This window comes from Cupressus sempervirens, chromosome 8 (assembly GCF_028749045.1).
Source record: "Cupressus sempervirens isolate cs-2001-9-10 chromosome 8, ASM2874904v1, whole genome shotgun sequence".
NCBI lineage: Eukaryota > Viridiplantae > Streptophyta > Pinopsida > Cupressales > Cupressaceae > Cupressus > Cupressus sempervirens.
Window position 1 is genome coordinate 71,628,190 of NC_143125.1, and position 23,590 is coordinate 71,651,779.

Genomic DNA, 23,590 nt, shown 5'->3' on the forward strand with positions numbered 1-23,590 from the left:
AGGTGTAAACCAACACTGCCACAGAGGTTCCCACAACTTTGGATGAAAACCCTAGCACATATGGACCAGGAGGATGATTTACCCAAATTATAAATAATTAAAATTGAATTTTTATGAAAGTGGATGGATAAAATATTACTAAGACTCTCCAAGCATAATATCAAAGAATCCAAGGTATATCTTTCTCAACAAGGAAAAACTCTAACTCACCAACTCCAAAAAAGGTCTCTTGTGAAATCAATGACTACTAATTCAAGAGGTTAAAGCAAAATAACCCATGGTGCAAAAAGGCTTCTAACAATGGGAAAAGTAGCCTAATCCAAATGGGATCAACCTAGAAAGATTGGAAATAATAGGATAATAAAGTTATTTGATCGTAATGTCTTAGCTCAAGAACTCAAATTTTGTTTATTTTAAATATCCAATTAGATGTATCAATAGATTCTCTATCATGAATCAAGCACACAAGATAGCAATCAGGGATTTCAAGCAAACAGTCTTCAAACAATGAGAAAAGGGCAAAGCAACCTTGCGCATGAACAAGTATAGTGGCTTAGTATTTCTACTCCTTAAAGGTTCTACTTGTGTATGTTCTTCACAATGTTTTAGTAGCCACTTAGAACACACCAACACCTTAGCAAGTTGTCTACAAAGATATACGTGGCTTTCTAAAAGAAGTCCTTGATATACACAAGGTACATGAGGTCCAAATCTGTAGATGAGAAGAATCAAAAATCACACAGCCAGGGGGAGACGATAACCCAAATCTCCTCCTTCACTTCTCAAAGGTATAAATTTCTTTGAGGCTTATCCAAGAGTGATATCAAACTCAATTACCAAGAGAGGTGTCTTTGGATTCACCTCTCGATATTTATACTCCGCTGAAACACAGGAGTTGAGGTCATCCCAAGGGGTGATGAAATCCTTGAGCAGGCCTCTTAGAAATAAAAAGTAAGTAATTCACTATCAAAATTATTTATAGCACTAAAGGTGGAACACTTAACTCTTCAAGTAAATGCGAAGTGAGTACAAAAGTGAAACATTTAACCCTTTAAGATAATGTGAAGCGAGTCCAAAAGTGAAACATTTAACCCTTCAAGAGAATGTGAAGAGAGTCCAAAAGTGGAACATTTAACTCTTCACACAAAATTAAAGTGAGTCCAAAAGTGGAACATTTAACTTTTCACACCAACTCAAAGTGAGTCCAAAAGTGGAACATTTAACTCTTCACACCAACTCAAAGTGTCTCCACACCTTAGAAAACAAGTGAGTTCCAAAAAGCACAAAAGGGTTGCCTAGTGGAGCAATTAATGGTTCTTTCTTGTAGACCCCTCCCCCTTAATGTGGCACTGATCTTCCAACCACGGGGTAGAAATGAGGGGTCGACGGACTAGCGAGTCCAATAACCCAAGATAGCAATCTAGATCAATCAAAAGTAATCTAAGACTACTAATCAATACTACTCACAAATGAAAAATGGGTTGAACAATGGAATATTTAACTTTCCAAGTAAACATAGAGTGAGTCCACAAAGTGGTGCATTTAACTCCCTATGTAAACAAAGAATGAATCCATGCCCTCAATCACTTAATGAGATATTTGATATTGGAACCAAAAATTACTTAAGGTCATTATATTCAAGATTATTCAAAAATGAGGTCTCAAATGGTGACTCATAGCTCTCTATTCATGCAGTGCAAGGGTTTGTAATGGAGGCCCTCAGCTTCACCTAGTTTGTGTCCATGCAAGTACACCATGAAACAAGAGATTCAAGGATCCAAAAATATGCATAAAAATGAAAATGAAAACTAATCTAAATGATAACAATGCAAAACAAAGCAAGATCTAATCTATGAAATCAAATATGACTCTAAACTAATATGTAAATGCAATGATAAAAGCCTTATAATGGAAGCCATGAATGCATGAGAGAATAAGACAAGAAGATAGAAGTTCTCCACAAAAAGCTTTGATGCTCAAACTCCTTCAAAAATTGCTCTCCAAACTTGTAGCATAACAATAGCGTAATTGTGGATGAATTATGAATGAATTGTGGATGAATTGCGAATGAATCATGGATGATTTTTGGTTGATTTGTGGTTGTCTAAAATGAGGAGAGGGCTCTCCCTTATAAAGAAAAATATGGAGGTGAGAGGCTTCTCACAACCAATATGGGATAATAGAGTTTGATTCATGTGAGACAAAATTCCACCAATGAGAAAAGAAGAGTGGTTGAGAAGAAAGTGGAAAGATAAATCCGACTTAGAAATATGTGCATTTAAGAGTAGAGAAAATAAATAAAATATTTATTTAATCTTTATGTAATTTATTTCTTTTTTTCAAGTGGGTTTAATTTATTTAATTAAAAAGGAGCAAGTTCTTTCAATTAAATAGAAAATATTTAATTAAATTAAAAGAGGGGTTTTTCTCTTAATTAATTAAATGTGGATGAATTATTTAATTAAAAGAAAGGTTTTATTTTAATTAAATAAGGACTTATTTTATTTAATTAAAAGGGAGATTTTCTTTTAATTAACTAAGACTTAGGATAAAATGATCAACATTAGAAATGAAATAATCAAATCTAATCAAGGAAATTGATTTAAATTGATTTAATAAAATATTGCAAACCATTGATTCAAGAAATTTGATAAATTGATAAATTGAATAATGGGCGCCCATAGTCTAGGTGACCATTTTAGGGTGCATACATTTGCCCCTCTTTGACTAATGTGTGATCGATTTGGGAACACATGTAGTCAAAGAAAGAAATTGAAGTGTGAGGTCAATTTGGGATCACAAAACAACCCAGATGTGTCGTCGAATCAGGAACACATCAGGACAAAGAATACAAATAAATTTTGACTTGAAAAAGTCAAGGATAAAATTGGTAAAACTGAATCAAGGATTGAAGTTGATAATTACTGCCCCCTCGTGATCGAAATCAAAATGAGATAGAGGAGAAACAACAAATTGATAAATTTGATCAAATCGAACAAAAGATAAGGTTCTTGATGTAAGATGAAAGATATAAGAATCATAGAACCAAGGTAGATCAAGCATGAAATATTATGCCCCAAAGGTGATTTAGAAGAAAAGAAGTGGGGAAAAAGAAAATGGAAGATAGAAGTTTGAAAGATATAGAAAGAAATAGAAAGAAGAAAAGAAAATGCCCCAAAATCAATCAACTGTTTAAGATAGAAATTTCGATTGAGATCACGAAAGAAGATAAGGAAATAAAGATCAAAATGTGGCCACAGTTGATTAAAAGTCCACAAGGAGGATGAAGGGAAAACCCTCTCAAACTCATAATACAGCCTAAAAATGCAAACTAACATGAAGTCTAATAATGCAAGCTACATGAAAATGCAAAGCTGTACTTGCAAAAGAGAAATTGTAACATAGGATTTTGTGTTCATCATTCATTAGAGAATGTAAAAGAACTTATTTCCATCAGTGGGCGATTATTAACAGACATCGAAAAATCACACAATCGTCAATAGTCACAAGTGCAACTATAAAGATATGAATGTAATTAATATCGGATTGGAATGTGGAAAGATTCTAACATAAGCATCAAAGACATAAAGATCAAGATGACTTTGATATTAGCTCACCCAATTTAATGTAGAAAAACCATGCTCGCATCAAGGCATAGATGCTAAGATGACCATAAGAATGGTTGTGCAAAAAAATCAAGGATGATGCCTCAAATCTCCTAAGCATTTCAAGGGGACAACAAGAGACACTCTAGAGTTTCAAGACCACACCCGCAAGCAAAAAATAAATAAAAACATGTACCATGCCCCAAGTCCTCTAGCGATACATCATGGAGAGACTTATCAGACAAGGACACTCAACAAAAATCAATAAGAGTCAGCACACAAAGAAAAAATCATGACATAAGTCAAGCATTAAGTGTTGCATTTAAAATTTAACTGTGTTAACTGATACTGAGATTGGAGGATAAGGATCAAATGTTTGCAGGAAGGGAAGATCACATGACAAAATTGGGTAAGACCAAACCAATAAGTGTTGAAAAACACTTGAAGTCAATGGGTGTTGAAAAACACCATTTGTGAGGTGTCCTAAAGACTAACACATCCAAGAGACCAAAGGTAACATAGTTATGCCCCCTAGACAAAGACCAATTCCAAACCAAGGCAACAAGGAGAAGGCATGATGGAGAAAGGTTAAGTGTCAAGGACATGCGCTAAAAAAATAAGGGTGCAAAGGCCTCAAGTAGTGCCTGTTTCCAGGTTTTCACCACTTGGATATTTTTATTTTTTATTTTTTTAAGGACTTTTTATAATTTTTTTGTATTTTTTGCTACCAAGGCACCTGTTTCCAGGTTTTCACCAAGGCACTCTTTCTATTTTTTTTTGTTTTTGAATATTTTGAATTTTTTATGTATTTTTGGAATAAATAATTTTTTTCGGAGATATATCAAAGCACTTATTACTAAGATGATCATTTTTTCAGGACATTTTCCATTTTTTATAATTTTCACAGTATATCATTTTTCTAGATTTTTGAAATATAATTTTTTTTTTCAAATATATCATTTTTTTGTATTTTTTCAGGATCAATAAATATGTACAAATAATATACAATGCCCCCAAAAAAAAACAATGACCAAACTCTCAAGCAAGATCACATTGTGCAGTCCCAATGTCTAACAAGGTGGAGGACATGATGGAGTAATAAGCTAATGGATATGATGGATAAGCAAAGAGTGTATGAAGCAAGTGAAAGTGATCTTCAAAGGCTGACTCCTCAAGAGTACCCAAGCTAGAGAAAATTGTCATGTGAAGCACATTTGGACAAGAAATGAAAGGCCAACATAGGATAATTCATGAAAGCATAATGTAAAAGTGGGAAAGATGCAATCCAAAGAAGTAGACATGTCAAGAGGCTTCATAGCATCATATTTTACTTTAAAATAAAAAATAAAAAATTATTAGATCAAGACCAAAGGGGTAAATGGGAAAAGGATAGCGAAAGACTAGAATGGATGGAGAAAAATAGATATGAAGGCTAAACATGAAATGAATGAAAAAAAGATCATCATATGATAGCTCACAAGATAACCAAACATTTGTGTATAGGTCAACATTGTCAAGATCAAAGAGAGAAGACGAAATGGATGAAAGATGTAGAAGAACTACACACGATGCCTGATTGTCAGGTTTTCATCATGGTACTTATCCAAGGTGCCACAAGGGAGTGGTTTTCACCATAGGATGAATTTATTTCTCTTTACTTTTGCTATCAAGGTGCCTGATTACCAGGTTTTCACCAAGGCACATTTTCGATTTTTTTTCATTTTTTTTTTTAAAAAAAATTTTTAAAATTTTTTTTTGGAAGACGTCAAGCTTTTGAGATAATGCTCCTTGAAAGTTTAAACCATGATATACAAAGGATTTGAAATGACATGCTAAAAGATGTTGATAGGGAAAAGAGTATGGAAGACAAAAATGGAGGATATGGCTTTATGCAAAGCAAGTGAGATTGGAAGATGGAAATGAAGGAAAGATCAATGTCAACACACACCTTGAAGGATGGCGAGAGGATGGAGAAAAAGTGAATGAAGGAATACCTAAAGAAATATGGTGAGTGAATAGATGAGGTTGCAATTTAGGCACAGGGAATGGAAGAATGCTTTTGGAAGAAGATGAAGTGGACTTCTTTGAAAGCTTGAATGTCAACTTCAATTGTTGTTCAACATTAGACTCTCTCAAGAGAGACTTTGGAATCCATATAGCCATAGGCATTTTTTCATTTCTTTTTGATGATGTAGAGATAATATCTTCAATGATGGATTTTGGAACCCATACTTGTCTTATAATTTTTTTCTTAGATATCTCTTTTGATTTTATTCAAATGATCCAATTCCCTAACCTTGTATTACATCTTTCAGATACATGCATCTATGTACAAAAAGAAAAGAATAAAATGAGGATACATATTGATCGATCTAAGATCACATTGGGATAATATATTATAATGCATTGCAATGGAGTTTAATGTTAGAGTTTGAGGAATAACTATTCCAAATATCTGAATTATGAGGATCAATCAACCCTCGTAAGAATATTTTGGAAAAACAAATTAGAAAGAATCAAAATAAGCATACCTTTAAATAGCTTGTTTTGAAAATTAGAGGTTTCTCTTTGGAGATTCTCTTGTAGATTTCAATGGAACTCTTATTCCATAGTTTTCATTGTGTGAATGGAGAGGGAGCGGTGAGCTACAAATTGAGTTCAATAGTCAAGGGTGTGGGGGGCAGATTCAACTATGTTGGCCTAGTTCTTTTCTACCCCTACTATTTTTCACCCTAGGCTTGCATGTAGTGAGTCCAAGTGTAAGGATGAAGAAGTAGGAAGTGGTGATATTCTAAATCTATTTTGATGGAAAATGTTAGGATGAGTGGTGATAGTTTGCAGGGTTAGAAGAATGTAATGCTACAAATTCGAAGTAATAATTCTATAAATTGTTTGGAAACGCCTAGAAGAAAAGATAAAATTAAAAGCAAAGGATGTATGATATAGATGATCACAAAAGTCATCTTGAATCTCTCACATTGAATGTTAATTATTATTAGTGAAATGAAAGAAATAAAAGGAAAAATGTTGAATTGGTTGCGACAAGAGCTCCAAAAGATAGGGTTGTGGAAGTTGTGGTGTGTAGATAAGAAATGACTCTAGGCCTAATGCTTATACTAATTCTATAGGCATAATGAAACAGAAAAATGAATGATGAAATTGTTGTTGTAAGTAAAGACCCTTTGATCACTATTAATAATGCCTATGCATGATGTGTGTAAGAACACTTAGTTACTAGTAGTTGTGCAATGAGTTCGGCTTGTTGAAGTAATGATGAGAGTTATGCTATAGGGATTTATTTCAAAACAAGGAGATGCACTATCAAAGCTACCAAAGTTTTGTAGATTACAAAATGTTGAACCATTTCTAAAGAATTCAAAAGTGTGTCTTCTAATCAAAAATGAATTTGAGAGAGTAAGATTATTATATGACAATTTTTCCATAACCCAAATTCTTGAGAAGTTGTAATGCTCCTACAGTTGTTAGGTCGAGTACCACAAATGTCTTGCCTGCAAGGGAAATGTAATTTGGGGCAAAGGAAAGTATTTGTGGAAAAGGATTGAACTAGGAAAATAATCACATTATTCCTTATTTATAATCTGTATATTCTAATTTAAATTTGGAGAAAAGGGTTTTCATATTTATCACTTCTCCAAATATAAATGAAAGTAAAAGGTTGCTATGGTTGACATTTTAGATTGTATGGACAACTACATTTGGAAATTTCAATAATGCTACATTTTTAGTGGACAACATATTTGTAAATAAAATTGAAATATGTTTTTGACATTCTTGATTATGTGAATTTGAGGATTTTACACTATAAGTACAACCAAATTGTTGTATGAAATCCAATGAAATAAAGGCTTAAACTAGTAGCTAATTATAGAATCAAATGTGCAATGAAGTTGCTTGCCAGTAAGGCCAATGGCTCTTTAAAAAGTGAACTACTGATGGCCTAATCCTGATTAGCTAGATTGTGGTCCACTTCATACTGGTTAAGAGTTCCATAGCACAATTCATGCATGCGAGTTCCTAAAACAGTTTGGGCTACCATGTTTTTGGTTGTAAGGTAGAGCTATTAGCCTTTAGGTGATACTATTTTTGTAATTAGAAATGTCATTCCCTAACACAAAACATACGAATGACAGCTCCCAAAACATTTTGGAGTGTCATGTTTCTGGTTGCAAGATGGAACTTAGATAATCTAGCTATAAGTGGAAATGCCATTCCATGACATAAAATCTATGCCTGAGATCTACCAAAATAGTTTGGAGTACCATGTTTTTGGGTGCAAAATTGAACCATTAGGTAATTCTCTTGCTATGATTGTAAATGTCATTCCATAACACAATTTATGCTCTATAGCTCCCAAATCAATTTAGATTATCATTTTTTTGGTTACAAGACAGAACTGTTAGGTGATATGCTAACTGCATTAAAAAATATCATTCCATGGCACAATATTTATTGTAGGTTGGATTCATACATGAATTTTGAATAAAACCCAAAATGAGGGTTTACTTCAAAAACAAAAATATTGTAAAGTCTACATTTCCCTGAATCAGAAGAGCTTTGCACATAGTAGATAAATAAAATGAAAGATGTGGACTGAAAGAAAATGCAAGGGCATATTCAAAATGTCATTTGACATACTATACATGGTCTGGCTATTGTATGAATATGAAGGAATTTAATATATTTGAAAAATGATATTATTAAGCACTATAAAAAATCATAAAGAAAATTTAACAAGAATAATAATGAACCAATCTTGAGTGCAGCAATCCATATGCTTGGGCTCCCAAAATATCGTCGCCTCCAAGATTCAGGTGGAGATGCACAAGTAGCATCAAGCCAGGGACAAGATATCTCATTACCTGCCAATCATATCATTATCTCCCTCCTTCCCTAATCAATCTTCTCATCAACAGTGAGCACAAACCAGGGATTGAAATAGTTTGTCGAGTAGGAAAGGAGGAATGAGAGGCAGGGGAAACTCTTTCTTAAACTGTTGGATGGGATTCGGGATCTAAAAAGATGGATTTCCACTTCATATCTTTTCCTACCACAATGCAAAAGAAAACCCTTACACAAGTCCAGCTCCTTCACATGCTCTTAAACACCAATGAAATGAAAAATATTTTTTCATGTTGAAGTTAAGCCCATGTTGGTCTAAATTTTGACCAACACGAGCTTAGATTTTTAAAAAGAGGATTTTTTCCTTCTCCAATCTGACCAACGTAAACCTTTTTAATTTATGGTCAAAATTTTTGGTCAAAAAATAAGATCAAATGTAGTAGTGGGTGCAACAAGAAATGCACCTAGAAGGCTTAGAAGTTGATATAACATCCTCTATAGTTGGCAGTAGGAACTGTGAGGTTCAAGAGACATAAAGGGATACTTGAGAGTTTGTGGGAGCTCCTAGCAAGAGTATTAGACAATGGAGACAACCAACCAAGTTCAATGACTATGTGGAATTAGTTATAGAGTTGGTAAATAGTGAACCTTCCATCTATTAGGAGGCTATAGAGCATCAGGTATGGTGGGATGCTATTGTTGAGGAGTATTCCTCTATAATGTAGAATGATGTGTGGGAGGTAGTTCCTAGACCAATAGACAGAGTAGTAGTTGGATCACACTGGATCTATAAGATAAAGCACGGTGCAGATGGTAGCATAGAGAAATACAAGGCAAGGTTCATGCCCAATGGGTTCTCTTAGAAGGAGGGAATAGACTATGAGGAGACATTTGCTCCAGTGGCCAAGTATACTTCTATGCAAGTTGTGATCTCATTTGTAGCATAGATGAGATGGCAGATGCATCAAATGGATTTCAAGATAGCATTCTTGAATGGTGAGTTAAAGAAGGAGGTGTACATAGAGCAACCAAATGGCTTTGTAGCACACATCAAAGAGACCCATGTGCACAGATTGATCAGATATGTTCGAGGTGAAGGTATCAGGTTGATGGACTATACTGATGTAGATTGGGTAGGAAGTACAACACACAAAAGGAGCACTTCAGGGTGTTGTTTTAGTTTGGGATCATGAGTTGTATCTTCATTCAATATGAAGTAGAAATCTATGGCTTTGAGTTCAGTAGAAGTAGAATACATAGTAGCTAGCATGGAAACATGTGAAGCTATATGGCTTTGGAAGTTGTTAGTAGCCTTGTCAAGTTAGAAGGTTGAGACTACTGTGATACATTGTGATAATTAGAGTTGCATCAAGTTGTCTGAGAACCCAATATTTCATGATAGGTCTAAACATATAGACATCAAATATCACTTCATCGGAGATTGTGTACAATGGTGGCTTGTTCAGCTACATTAAATACCTACAGAGGAGTAGGTAGCAGACATTCTGACAAAGTTATTTGGGAAGGGGAAATTCAACTTTTTCAAAGATAAGTTGGGTGTCATGTAGTAAAACTTCCTTGCTAAGAAAGAGTGTTAGTTCTAGGTAGCTTGGACAATTGTTCGTCCATATGTAATTAATTGGCAAATAATTCCTAGAGTTACTAAAAATATTTGTTAATTAATTGACTCCTTCTAGATGCCACTAGTAACCTATTGGTTAGGTTATTTTAATTGAGAAGCAACTACAAACTTCTTGGTTAGGAAACAATTAGAAACCTCTTGGTTGAGTTGTCTTGATCAAAAATCAACTAGAAACCTCTTGGTTAAGTAGTATAAAAGGGGGTCAAGGGAGGCATTTTGTCATGTCCCCTTCTTAGCACTAGCAATTTGGGTGCCAGTTTAATCTATCTCCACATCCAAATAGATTAATGACATTATCTAATAGGATGCCTACAAGTCACAATGGGAATTTAATTTAATTTACTTCAGAATTTTATTAAAGTGTGTGGAATTAAGTCATTTTAATGTTATAAAGTTCTTTACTTTATAAAATGACTTTAAGTGACTACAAGATGAAAATGAAGTTTAATCCCACATTCCTTGCTCCTTGTGTTTTCTCTCACCGCGAGGCTATAAAAGAGAGCTTGTATTGGGATTAACAAACACAGAAGAATTTATGAACTAAAATACTCTAAGTTTTGGTTGCTTTAATGTGACTAGTTTCTAAATTGTGAAGACAAAAACCCTCTAGTTATTTATGAGAAGAGGTTGGATGTCACCCCAACTCTTCATTGATATGCTAGAAGATATGAAAAATTATGAGAAGGGAAGAAAGCCACATTTTATCTAAAGATTGCACACAAGAAATGACATATGAGAGTTTATTCAACAATGGGTTTGGCAGTAGTAAATAATATATAGCTACGACTAAGTATTCTTGACTATACAGTGATTTTGCTATAGGACGGCGAGTTTTTTGATAATCTGAGGATGATCTTGGAAGTGGAATCTCCAGTCACACATGTTATTCAGAAAAGAGAATAGGCACATTATAGTTTGGAACTCATCCACAAGAGCATGCAGGATACCAGTAAGTTGACACTATTGTTCATTCCAACCAAAGAATCCCTCCCCCGTAAGCAGGTGTTCAACTCTCACGTGGCAAGGTGGTTGTAAACGAAAGGAAGGTCAGGTCAGTTGGACATTGAGTGCAAGAGTAGATGCCAAGTAATGTCACTATAGTCGAAACTCTAGACATGGGTTTGTTATTTCTTCACACCTTATTCTCTGTTATCTATGTTCATGGGATTGTGATAACCATCTAAAATAAAGGTACCACTGCACAAATTGTTATGATAATGCTGAAGTTAAATCCAACTAGTTTTCGTAATAGCAGATCTTGATTTTTTAAGGGGTCACCTAGTGAATGTTCTAAGCACGTGTGTACTCATTTTGGAAACATGTTATTTGCTGGTAGGAAGAATTTTTTTTTGTTAATTGTTTATGTAAGTCCCATTGAAAGGGTTGATTTCAAAGAGTTAATGCAATAATATCTGGTCACATTCTAAATTCATATTCTAAGTGTGGAAGGAAGGAAAAATTAGTATGTTATGAACTACTTTAGAAGAGTTTGTGCTCAATGTGTCATGTTGTTTCTTTTTTTGAATAGATTCTCAATGCATGTTAGCATAAACTTTCAAATTACTGAGTAGAATGTATTAAAGGATGTGGTACAACAATTTGACAAAATTCTAGCTATAGTATGAACTTCCTAAAATTGAAAATTACCTTAGAATATTACAGTGGTATCAGAGCCACAAGACCTACCATTTTGTGGGAAACAATTAAATTTTTGCAAAACATTATCATTCTAAAATGATAGCCAAGAATGAGTAGAAGACATCATAAATTCAGTCACCTATAGCTGGAACAAGCAGACTCCTCAGTACATATTGATATTGAAGAGAGTTTTTTTGTTGATGAGGAAATAACTTTAGAAACAGGTGGACAAGCTAATATTACTCAATAGGTTGATCATTTGGGACATGTTGAACTAGAAAATAATATTCAAATGACACATAATGGAGATGAACAAGATAGGGAAGTATTGGAAACTTTATAGGCTATTAGAGATGGGAAAAACAACATTGCAAATGCTATTTAGTAGTTAGCAGGTGGTATGCAACAGTTGCTTTTAGTCGACAAAAGGGCTCCCAACCATCACAGTGGAGGTGGTAGTATAGTCAGGTCTTCCTGAGTAGTTAGAGCTCCCACACATAACATGGATAGACCTTTGATGTCATTGTCATTTTTTAATGCTGAAGAAAAAGAAGTTGTACCACCTACAGCCCTAAATTTGTTACTAGATAATGTTATGGCAACATTTGATGAGTGGGATTTGTTTCTGGATCAAGTTAAACAAAATCTAACCTTTTTTACAATATTTAAATCAGAAAAGAGAGGCTGATAGGCAGTAGTAAGACTAGAGACTAAGAGCACCTAACAGGGATTTAAAACATGTTATGAATAAACTTACTCTCCCCACCTTTTATGGTAGTGGTCAGACTTCTGCTAGAGCTTGGATTCAAAAGCTGGATACTTATTTGACACTTAAGCCCATGGGTGAAGCAGAAGCCATCAAATTTGTGACTACGCACCTAGAGGGCATTGCATATGATTGGTGGCATCGTGAATTAGTCACATAGAATCATGGTCTCACAACTTCATATGAGACTTTCAGCTCTAAGCTGATTACCCACTTTGATAGGAAGGATGTTGAAGTCTATTACAGGGACTTGGCTCAGTTATTTCAAAGTGGATCATTAGATAAGTTCATTGACAAGTTTTAGTGTATATCAGTTATGGTGCCAAATATGTTAGAAAAATAGAAATTGAGGCTATTCATAGAAGGGTTATAGGATAGATTTAGGGGTTTGGTTAAGGTCCTTAAACCAAACATTCTAGATGACATAATCAAGATAGCTCATGATTTGGATTCATCCTCTTTGATATTATAGCCTCTGAAGAAACCCTACAAGGGGTCTACATCAAACCAAGGAAATAAAAACCAACAGAAAAACACTCTTACCAGGTTGGATTTTGAAACATAGAATAAACTCAGAAGGAAGAAATTGTGTTTTACTTATAGGGAGCCTTGGACCCCAGATTAGAGATGCATTAAGAAAGGAAAAATATGTTATGTTGAGGTTCTCTCTGAGGATAAAGGGGAGTATCAGGAAGATGTAGAGGTTGAGGACATCAAGGAGAAAGAAGTTGAAGAACAACACCTAAAAGATAAGAAGAAAACCATCATGGAATAGCCTCTAGTTATAGCCACTCTTTCTAGTGATCTGGCATGCCATCCTTTTAGAGTGAGAGGTGTGGTTAAGGGGTAGCACATTGTATGCATTTTGGATATAGGAGCTTCACATAATTTCATTAGCACATAGATGGTATCTAGGAGAGGTTTGCTAACTATTGACATTCCCGAGTTTGAGGTGAAGGTAGTAGATAGTGAAGTTTTGGGGTGTACAGGGAAGCTAGCTAGTCTTCAAATATAGTTTGATGATTATCTTTTGGAGACTGATTTCTATGTTGTTGACTTGGATGGGTTGGATGCCATTTTGGGTGGACAATGGTTAAGGACCCTCTGTAGGTACTCTTTTCATCATGAGACTATGCAGTTGAAGTTCTTACAAGGTGGTTGGTTAGTAGTCCTCAAAGCCATACCAAATAGTGGACCTAGATTAATTAGAGCTTATAGGATGGAGGCCATTTTGAGAGATGATGATATAGAGTGGGCTACATAGTGCTTCATCTCCTCAAAGGAGACATAGGATCTAGGGAAGCAATATTAGTGTGACATTCAAATAGTTATAGATAAGCACAAGAGAGTGTTTGAGGATATACCTCCAGGAATCCCACCAGATAAAGGGTTTGAGCATATTATTGAGCTTGAGAAGGGAGCCAAACCTATTATTACTACCCCTTATCATCACCCCAGGCACTATAAGGAAGAAATAGAGAATACAATAAAGGAGCTTTTAGATATGGAGCATATCAGACCCAGCTATAGCCCCTTTGCCTCTTCAATAGTGTTGGTTAAGAAGAAGGATGACATCCTTTAGATGTGTATAGACTACTCTGCACTAAACAAGAGGACCATTAAGAACATGTATCTAATTCCCCACATTTATGAGTTATTGGATGAGCTTCAAGAGGTAATTTATTTCTTGAAGATAGACCTTCAATTAGGATACCACCAAATTCGAGTCTGTGAGGAGGATGTGCATAAGATAGCTTTCAGATGCCACTAAAGACACTATGAGTTTTTGGTGATGCAATTTGGGCTCACTAACACACCCACCACTTTCCAGTCATGCATGAACCATATTTTCAAGAAATAGCTAAGGAAGAATGCATTAGTTCTCTTTGATGACATTTTAATCTTTAGTAGGACTTGAGAAGAACATTTGTAGCATTTGTATGAGGTCCTTAGTCTCATGGAGAAGCAGTTCTTATTTGCAAAAGAGTCTAAATGTGAATTTGGGCTAACCAAGATTCTCTATTTGGGACATGTGATTGGTGCCGAGGGGGTTAAGGTGCATCAGGAGAAGATATAAGCAATTCTGGATTGGCCACCACTGAGGGATGTATTTGAGTTATGTGGTTTTCTTGGTCATTGTTCATATTATTGGTGGTTCGCCAAGGGTTTTTCATAGGTAGCAGCACCCCTTACTGATTTGACAATGAAAGAAACATTTAATTGGATAGAGGATGCTAAGGCAACATTTGATAAACTAAAATTGGTGACGAGTTCATGTCCAGTGCTAGCACTTCTTAATTATTCTAGGCCCTTTGTTTTAGAGTGTGATGCTTTAGGAAGTGGAGTAGGGGCAATATTGATGCAGGATCATCATCCCATTGCTTTTGAGAGTAGGAAACTTAGGGGTAGCGAGTTGTTATATTCCACATGTGATAAGGAGATGCTGGCTATAATGCACACCTTAGCCAAATTTAGGTAGTACTTGGTGGGAAGTAAATTTATAGTTAAAATGGATCATAATAGTTTGCGTTACTTCCTAGAATAGAAGGAGTTGAATGAAAGGTAGCAAAAATGGGTCAACAAGATAAAAGCTTATGATTTTGACATTGAATATGTCAAAGGAAAAAATAATATAGTTGTTGATGCTCTTTACCGATGACCCCCAATGCTAGCATTTTACGCCATTTTAGAGATTTCAGTAGATTGGAGCTCTTAGTTATTAGTGGAGTATTCCAAAAATGCTCATGCTTGTTAGATTTTAGATGGTATACTTCAAGATGAGTGGTACAAGGTAATAAATGATGTTATATATTACAAAAATAGAATCTACTTAGTACCTGAATCTAAACTGAAGGATGACATTATGCACACTATACATAATGCACCATCAGCAGGGCATCCAGGGTTTTTAAAAACCTACAGGTAGATCAGGGAGAGATTTTCATGGAAGGGGATTAAGGATGATGTATTGCAGCATGTTAGAGAGTATCAGACTTATCAGCAGAACAAGTTTGAACAAGGTTTTCCTGCAGGATTACTTCAGCCCCTCCCTATTCCAACTCAAAGGTGGGAGAGTATCTCCATGGATTTTATTACTAAGTTGCTGAGAGTCTAGGGCAAGGACTGCATCTTTGCAGTGGTGGACAGATTGACCAAGTATGTGCTCTTCTTCGTGATAGCCATAGACTGGTCAACTTCTTAGGTAGCTAAGTTATTTTTTCAAGAGGTTTTTCAGCTCATGGATTAAGCAGGACTATTGTGAGTGACAAAGATAGTAGGTTTCTTAGTACCTTTTGGTAAGATATTTTTAGATTGATAAGTACAGAGTTGACTCCCAACATGAGCTATCACCCACTGACAAATGGGCAAACTAAAATAGTGAATAAGTGGGTGGAAGGGTACTTGAGGAACTACACTGTAGGGCAGCAAAGAGCATGGGTTAAATGGTTGTATTTGAGGAAGTATTGTTACAACACCACCTACCATATGTCCATGACCCCTTTTTGTGCCCTTTAGGGTTATGAGGCCCTTTCTTTTATTGATTTGGCATTACAGGATAGTTGGGCACCTCTAGCCAAAGATTGGATTATGAACCAACAGCATATCCTTCGAGCTCTCAGGGATAATATTTAGTAGGCACATAATCAGTAGAAGCTATACGTTGATTGACATCGCATTGAGTAGAGTTTTGAGGTGGGTGATAGAGTTTTTCTTTGTCTATAGCCATATAGACAGAGTTCCTTGAAGAAAAGTTGGTCAAAGAAATTTAAGCCTAGATTCTATGGACCTTATTAAATCACCAAGAGGGTAGAAGAGGTCGCTTATCAGTTGGAATTTCCAAGTGATAGCCGAATCCATAATGTGTTTTATGTTTGCCTCAAGAAGGCTATGGGCCAGTAGATTGTACCTTCAGAGAGCTTGCCCCCACTTGATGAAGTGGGTAAACTTATTTTGGTGCTGGACGAAGTGATTGAAACCCGAGAGAGGAGGCTACATAACAAAACCGTCAAGGAATATTTAGTCTAATGGAAAGACTTACCATACGAAGATGCCACTTGGGAAGTTGATTCTATATTGCAGCATCCAACATTGAGATTTTTTGAGAGCAGGTAATTCCGAGAAAGGAGGACTATCACATCCCCTTCTTAGCACTAGCAATTTAAGTGCCAATTTAATCTATCTCCACATTCAGGTAGATTAATGACATTATCTAATATGATGTCTACCAGTCACAATGGGGATTTAATTTAATTTACTTCAGAATTTTATTAAAGCATGTGGAATTAAGTCATTTTAATGTTCTAAAGCTATTTACTTTATAAAATGGCTTCAAGTGACTACAAGACAAAAATGAAGTTTAATCCCACATTCTTTGCTCCTTGTGTTTTCCCTCACTTCGAGGCTATAAAAGAGAGCTTGTGTTGGGATTAACAAACACACAAGAATTTATGAACTAAAATACTCTAAGTTCTAGTTGCTTTAATGTGACTGGTTTCTAAATTGTGAGGATGAAAACCCTCTAGTTATCTATGAGAAGAGGTTGGATGTCACCCCAACTCTTCATTGGTTTGCTAGAAGATATGCAAAATGATGAGAAGGGAAGAAAGCCACATTTTTTTGAAGATTGCACACAGGAAATGGCATATGAGAGTTTATTCAATAGTGGGTCTGGCAGTAGTAAACAATATACAGGTATGGCTAAGTATTCTTGACTATACAATGATTTTTTCTATAGGAAGGCGAGTTTGTTGATAATTTGAGGACGTTATTAGAAGTGGAATCTCTAGTTGGGGACTTTATTAAAAAAAGAGAACATGCACATTATAGTTTTGAACTCATCCATAGGAGCATGCAAGATACCAGTAAGCCAACACTACTGCTCATTCTAACCAAAGAATCCCTCCCCTGTAAGCAAGTGTTCAGCTCTCACGCAACAAGGTGGTTGTAAATGAAAGGAAGGTTGGGTTAGTTGGACGTTGAGTGTATTAGTAGGTGCCAAGTAATATCACTATAGTCAGAACTCTAGACATGGGTCTGTTATTTCTTCACACCTTATTCTCTGTTATCTACATTCATGGGATTGTAATAATTGTCTAACATGAAGGTACCACTGCACAAATTGTTACGATAATGCTGAAGTTAAATCTGGCTAGTTTTCGTAACAACAAATCTTGATTTGTTAAGGGGTCACTTAGTGAATGTTCTAAGCATGTGTGTACTCATTCTGGAAACACGTTGTTTGTTGGTAGTAAGAATTTGTTTTCTGTTAATTGTTATGTAAGTCTCATTGAAAGGGTCAATTATTGAGAATTAATGCAGTAATATCTGGTCACATTCTAAATTCATATTCTGAGTGCAAAATGAAGGAAAAATTGGTATGTTCTGAACTACTTTAGAAGAGTTTGTGCTTAATGTGTCATGTTGTTTCTTTTTATGAATAGAATCTCAATGCAAGTTAGCACAAACTTTCAAATTACTAAGTAGAATGTATTAAAGGATGTGGTATAATTGTTTGACAAAATTCCAGCTATAGTATGAACTTCCTAAAATTGAAAATTACCTCAGAATATTACACATTTGGAGAACAGAATAGAATAGAGAACAACAAGAGTTGTAGAAGGATTTGCAGTGTTAGCAAATGAGTTTACAGTGATAGCAAATAGTCTTGCAGTGTTAGTAAAGGCATAGTGATAACATTGGGGATAGCAGTGGATAATATCAATAGGAGAAATCAGGGGGTTTTCTGAATTCTGCCACTGAGAGACAAGGAATCTGTTAGGAACCTGTGTGTTCCTTCTGTTTATTTTGTTAGAGTAGTGTTGTTGGACGCATATGCTTTGTAAGTCGTCCCGTGAGTATATTTTATTATCCCACATGCATAGGTAGTATTACTTTTCTAGATCGTACCCAGTATATAAGAATAGGTTGAGGCCCTTGATGGACACAGACGAATTTATTGTATTGAGCTTGCTCAAAGGAGGTTACCCCCTCGAAGTGGCCTGCGATCAGTAGATTCATTCTGAGTTCTGCTATCACTTTGTATTCTGTTATTTCGAGCATTCGCACGATATTGCTATAAGGAGGTTCTTCACATCTGGTATCAGAGCACTCTCTTGGGCTCGCTGGGTGGAAATTACATCAAATTTTTTTTCTGTCGTGGCCTTCAGGTTCCTCTCACTTCTAATATCTCTTGTTATTGCAATAACTCTTTTCAGTTGTTCTGTCTGTGAGTGAATTTTTCTAAGCCGAAAATTTTTTCTGTTTTTTAGTCGTAGCTTCCTTGTTTGCTTTCTGTTTCTGCTCATACTTCCGCAGAACGTCTGCAATATCATTTCGCATACTTCCTTCCTTGGCGACCCAACCCCAAATTTTACATATCAAAGCCCTAAATCCCTCATTTATCTAATTTTAGGGTTTGCCCTATCTTTTTCACCTCTCATCCAATCGCCACCATACTGAGCCACAAGATTCAATTCCTCATTTTGCTCCCTTATCCCTCTTGGACTGTTCGCCTCATTTCGCCTCCCTACCCTTGAAACCCTCATTTTTCTTTTTCCCTTGTCCCCAGATAGTCTCCTACCACCCGTCGAACACCCATTTCCTATATGAGTTTTACCCAAATCCAAGTTTTCCGTAACTAAAAAAGTTTTTGTTTCTCATCTTCTACCCATTCCAAAAAAAAAAAAAAAAAAAAAAAAAACCTTGTTTTATGGTTGTTACGCGTACAGGAGCAAAAATCATGGAAGAGGAAATTGCATCCCTCAAAACCAAACTTCAAGATCTGGATGACAAAATTCTGGGTCTTAACTTTCAGCAGTCAGCCATGAGCCGAAACCATTCAGGAGATACTGGGTCCTCTTCTGGCAATTTCCGTGGACCAAAGCTTGATTTTCCACGCTTCGATGGTTCTGATCCGACTGGATGGATCTATAGGGCAGAGCAGTATTTCAGCTTGCATAATACTTTGGATAACCACAAAGTCTCCCTTGCATCTTTTCATTTGGAACATGAAGCTCTTCAATGGTTCTGTTGGTACATCAAGGCTAATGTAGGCCCAACGTGGAGAGAATTGTGCACCCTCATTTTGGAGCGCTTTGGCTCTAGTTCCTTTGATGATTTCACAGGAGCACTCACTAAACTGCGTCAAACAGGCACTGTAAGAGAATACCAGACAGAGTTTGAAAAATTAGCTAATTACACAGAGGGCTTGTCTGATGAATTCTTCCGTAGTTGTTTTGTCAGTGGTCTGAAGGATGCACTTCGCTCAGAAGTCAAAATGTTTCGACCTACTACAATGATGGAAGCCCTTGGGTTGGCTAAGTTAGCGGAAGACAAGATTAGTGCTCTACAACGCTCCAGATCTACTTTTGTTCCATTCAGAAATACAGGTTCTCACAACCCTCCAGTCATACCAGCTCCCAGAACTACTCCGATCAAGCACTTGTCTGAAACAGAGATGCGAGTCAGGCGAGACAAAGGGCTTTGTTATAATTGTGATGAGAAATGGTCTCGGGGCCATAGATGTGTTCAGCAAAAGCTCTATCTCTTGGATGTGGATTCTCCACCGGAACGGGAAGAATATGTAGATGCTCAGGAAACAGTGGATGATGAGGTTGAGCCTCACCAGCCTGAACCTCCTTCACCAGCAGCTCCACCAGAGATATCTGTCCATGCCTTGGCAGGAGTCACTACTCCACAAACCATGCGGGTCCAGGGTTTCTTCAAGAAGATCCCTCTTACTATACTCATTGATTCTGGTAGCACTCATAACTTCATTGATCCACGAATAGCCAAACAGGCTGATTGCTTTATCCATCCCTGCTCTAGCTTTGAAGTCATGATTGCCAATGGGGGCACTTTACCTTGTAAAGGGAAATGTCGCAATGTGCGTCTCTCTATTGGAGATTATAACATGCGCTCTGACATGTTTGCCTTACCCTTAGGTGGCTGTGATGTGGTTTTGGGTGCCCAATGGTTACGCACTCTTGGCCCCATTCTCTGGGATTTTGCTGAACTTTGGATGCAGTTTTCAGCCGAGGGGCACCAACACACTTTGAAAGGCTTACAACCAGGGTCTCTCAGCATCATCAGTTCACACCGTATGGAAAAACTTCTTAAGAAGAATTCACATGGTGTCATCGCTCAGCTCCATTCCATTCAGATGCAGCCATCAGCAGTCTCTAGCACTCCTGTCGATCTCCAACACATTTTGGACAAGTATTCTGGTATATTTGCTGAACCTGTGGGATTACCTCCTTCTCGTCCAGAGGACCACCGTATTCAGCTCCTTCCTGGCAGTGTTCCGCCCAACATCAGGCCCTACCGCTACCCATTTCATCAGAAGACCGAAATCGAGATACTTGTCCGTGACTTACTGAAGCAAGGTATTATTCGCCCTAGTACCAGTTCCTTTTCTTCTCCAGTTCTGCTTGTTCGCAAAAAAGATGGGTCATGGCGACTCTGCATTGATTTCCGAGCACTTAATCATCTCACTATAAAGGACAAGTTTCCCATTCCAGTTGTTGATGAACTTCTTGATGAACTTCATGGGGCTCATTTTTTCTCCAAGTTAGATCTTCGTTCTGGGTATCATCAAATTCGGGTTAATGAGGAGGATATACCTAAAACTGCCTTCCACACACATGATGGTCACTATGAATTTTTAGTCATGCCCTTTGGCCTCACGAATGCTCCTTCAACATTTCAGGCAGTGATGAATAACATATTTCGACCATACCTCCGGAAATTCATTCTGGTCTTCTTTGATGATATCCTCATATATAGCAAAACTTGGGCTGAGCATCTCCATCATCTGGAGCTTGTCTTGCAACTTCTCTCTGATCATCAACTCTGTGCAAAACTATCTAAATGTGTGTTTGGCCAGGAGGAAGTGGAGTATCTCGGGCATATTGTTGCACAACATGGAGTGCGGGTGGATCCTACAAAAATAGATGCCATGAAAACTTGGCCGCATCCTAAAACTCTCAAGAGCCTTCAGGGTTTTTTGGGGTTGACTGGCTACTACCGCAAGTTTGTCAAAGATTACGAGAAAATTGCAGCACCATTGACAGCTCTGTTAAAAAAGGATGCCTTCTCCTGGACCCCTGTTGCTGAGACTGCATTTGAACAACTGAAACAGGCTATGTGCAGTACACCTGTTCTCGCGATGCCAGATTTTTCCAAACCCTTCACTATTGAGAGTGATGCTTGCGGCAATGGATTGGGTGCTGTTCTCCTGCAAGATGACCATCCTATTGCGTTCACTAGCAAAGCCCTCTCTGGTAAGAATCTACCCCTCTCTACTTATGAAAAAGAAATGATGGCTATTTTGCATGCTGTACAGAAGTGGCGGCCATACCTCTTAGGGAGTCATTTTTGCATCAGAACCGATCACCAAAGTCTGAAATACTTCCTGGAACAACGGGTATCCTCTCCTACACAACAGAAATGGGTCAGCAAACTCATGGGGTATGATTATGAGATCACCTACAAGAAGGGTAAGGAGAATGTTGTGGCAGATGCTCTTTCTCGCACATTTGATAATCAAGCTTCCCTTTCCGCTATTTCTATGCCCATTCCCAATTGGTTAGCGTCTGTTCAGCAGGGCTATGACAGTGACTCTTCTTTATCTCAAATCATTCACCAGCTAGCCAATAATCCTTCTGCTATACCACATTACTCTTGGGATGGTGCTTCTCTTCGATACAAGGGTCGGCTAGTGCTTCCTCAGAACCCAGCTCTACATCAGGCTATTTTTTATGAACTCCATGCTTCTCCTTCAGCAGGGCACTCAGGCTTCCTCAAAACTTATGAGCGAGCAAGGAGAAACTTCTTTTGGAAAGGGATGAAACAGACGATTCAACAGATGGTGGCTGAATGTGATACTTGCCAACGCCACAAGGGTGAAACGACCCTCCTTCCTGGCTTGCTCGAACCATTGCCCATCCCTACACGGATTTGGACTGATATTTCTATGGATTTCATTGAAGGGCTTCCTAAATCCGGTGGCAAGACAGTGATCTTGGTTGTGGTTGATCGTCTCTCGAAATATAGTCATTTTTGTGCCCTCAGCCACCCCTATACTGCCTCCTCTGTTGCACAAATCTTCATGGACCAGATATTTCGTCTTCATGGACTCCCTTCTTCCATTGTCTCTGATCGTGATGCAACTTTTACCAGTCATTTTTGGACTGAACTGTTTCAGAAAACTGGCACCAAACTGAAGATGAGTTCGGGCTATCACCCACAAACTGATGGTCAAACTGAAATTGTCAATAAATGCTTGGAAACTTATCTTCGTTGCTTCACTTCCGAACATCAACATCAGTGGGCCAAGTGGCTCCCTTTAGCTGAATGGTGGTACAATACCTCTTACCACACTGCCTCTAAAATGACTCCATATGAAGCAGTCTATGGTCAGGCACCTCCAGTGCTCCTTCCCTACACTCCCAACAGCTCACCAGTCCAGGCAGTTGACATAGTTCTCCGCAGCAGGGATCAGATTCTTCGTACCTTACAGGATAATCTTCACATGGCCCGTAATCGGATGAAACAGCAAGCAGATCAACACCGTTCTGAGCGCTCATTTCAAGTTGGGGATATGGTTTTTCTTCGTCTACAGCCATACAAACAATCCTCCCTAAAGCTGAAAGGGCGTCATAAGCTGGCCCCAAAATTTTATGGGCCTTATAAGGTTCTGCAGAAGATTGGTTCAGTTGCTTATAAACTAGAACTTCCTCCTTCTTCCCGCATTCATCCAGTCTTTCATGTTTCTTGTCTAAAGAAAGTTCTGGGTACCACTGTCAGAGCACAAACTACTCTCCCTGAAATGGATACAGAAGGATCCATTATCCTGGAGCCGGTGGCAATCATTAACCAGCGCACTCGCCAGCTTCGCTCTCGCTCCATCTCTGAGGTCTTGATTCAGTGGCATGGCATGCAACCAGAGGATGCTACCTGGGAACCCCTTCTTCAGATTCAACAACAATTTCCACACCTTAAGCTTTGAGGACAAAGCTTTTTTCTAAGGGAGAGGGGATGTTAGGAACCTGTGTGTTCCTTCTGTTTATTTTGTTAGAG

The 23,590-nt window shown here is 37.3% G+C and overlaps 1 pseudogene; it reads left to right on the forward strand.

The window, feature by feature from the left end:
- LOC149541670 (protein QUIRKY-like) overlaps positions 1–23,590 on the forward strand; it is a 39,556-nt pseudogene that overhangs the window by 13,915 nt on the left and 2,051 nt on the right.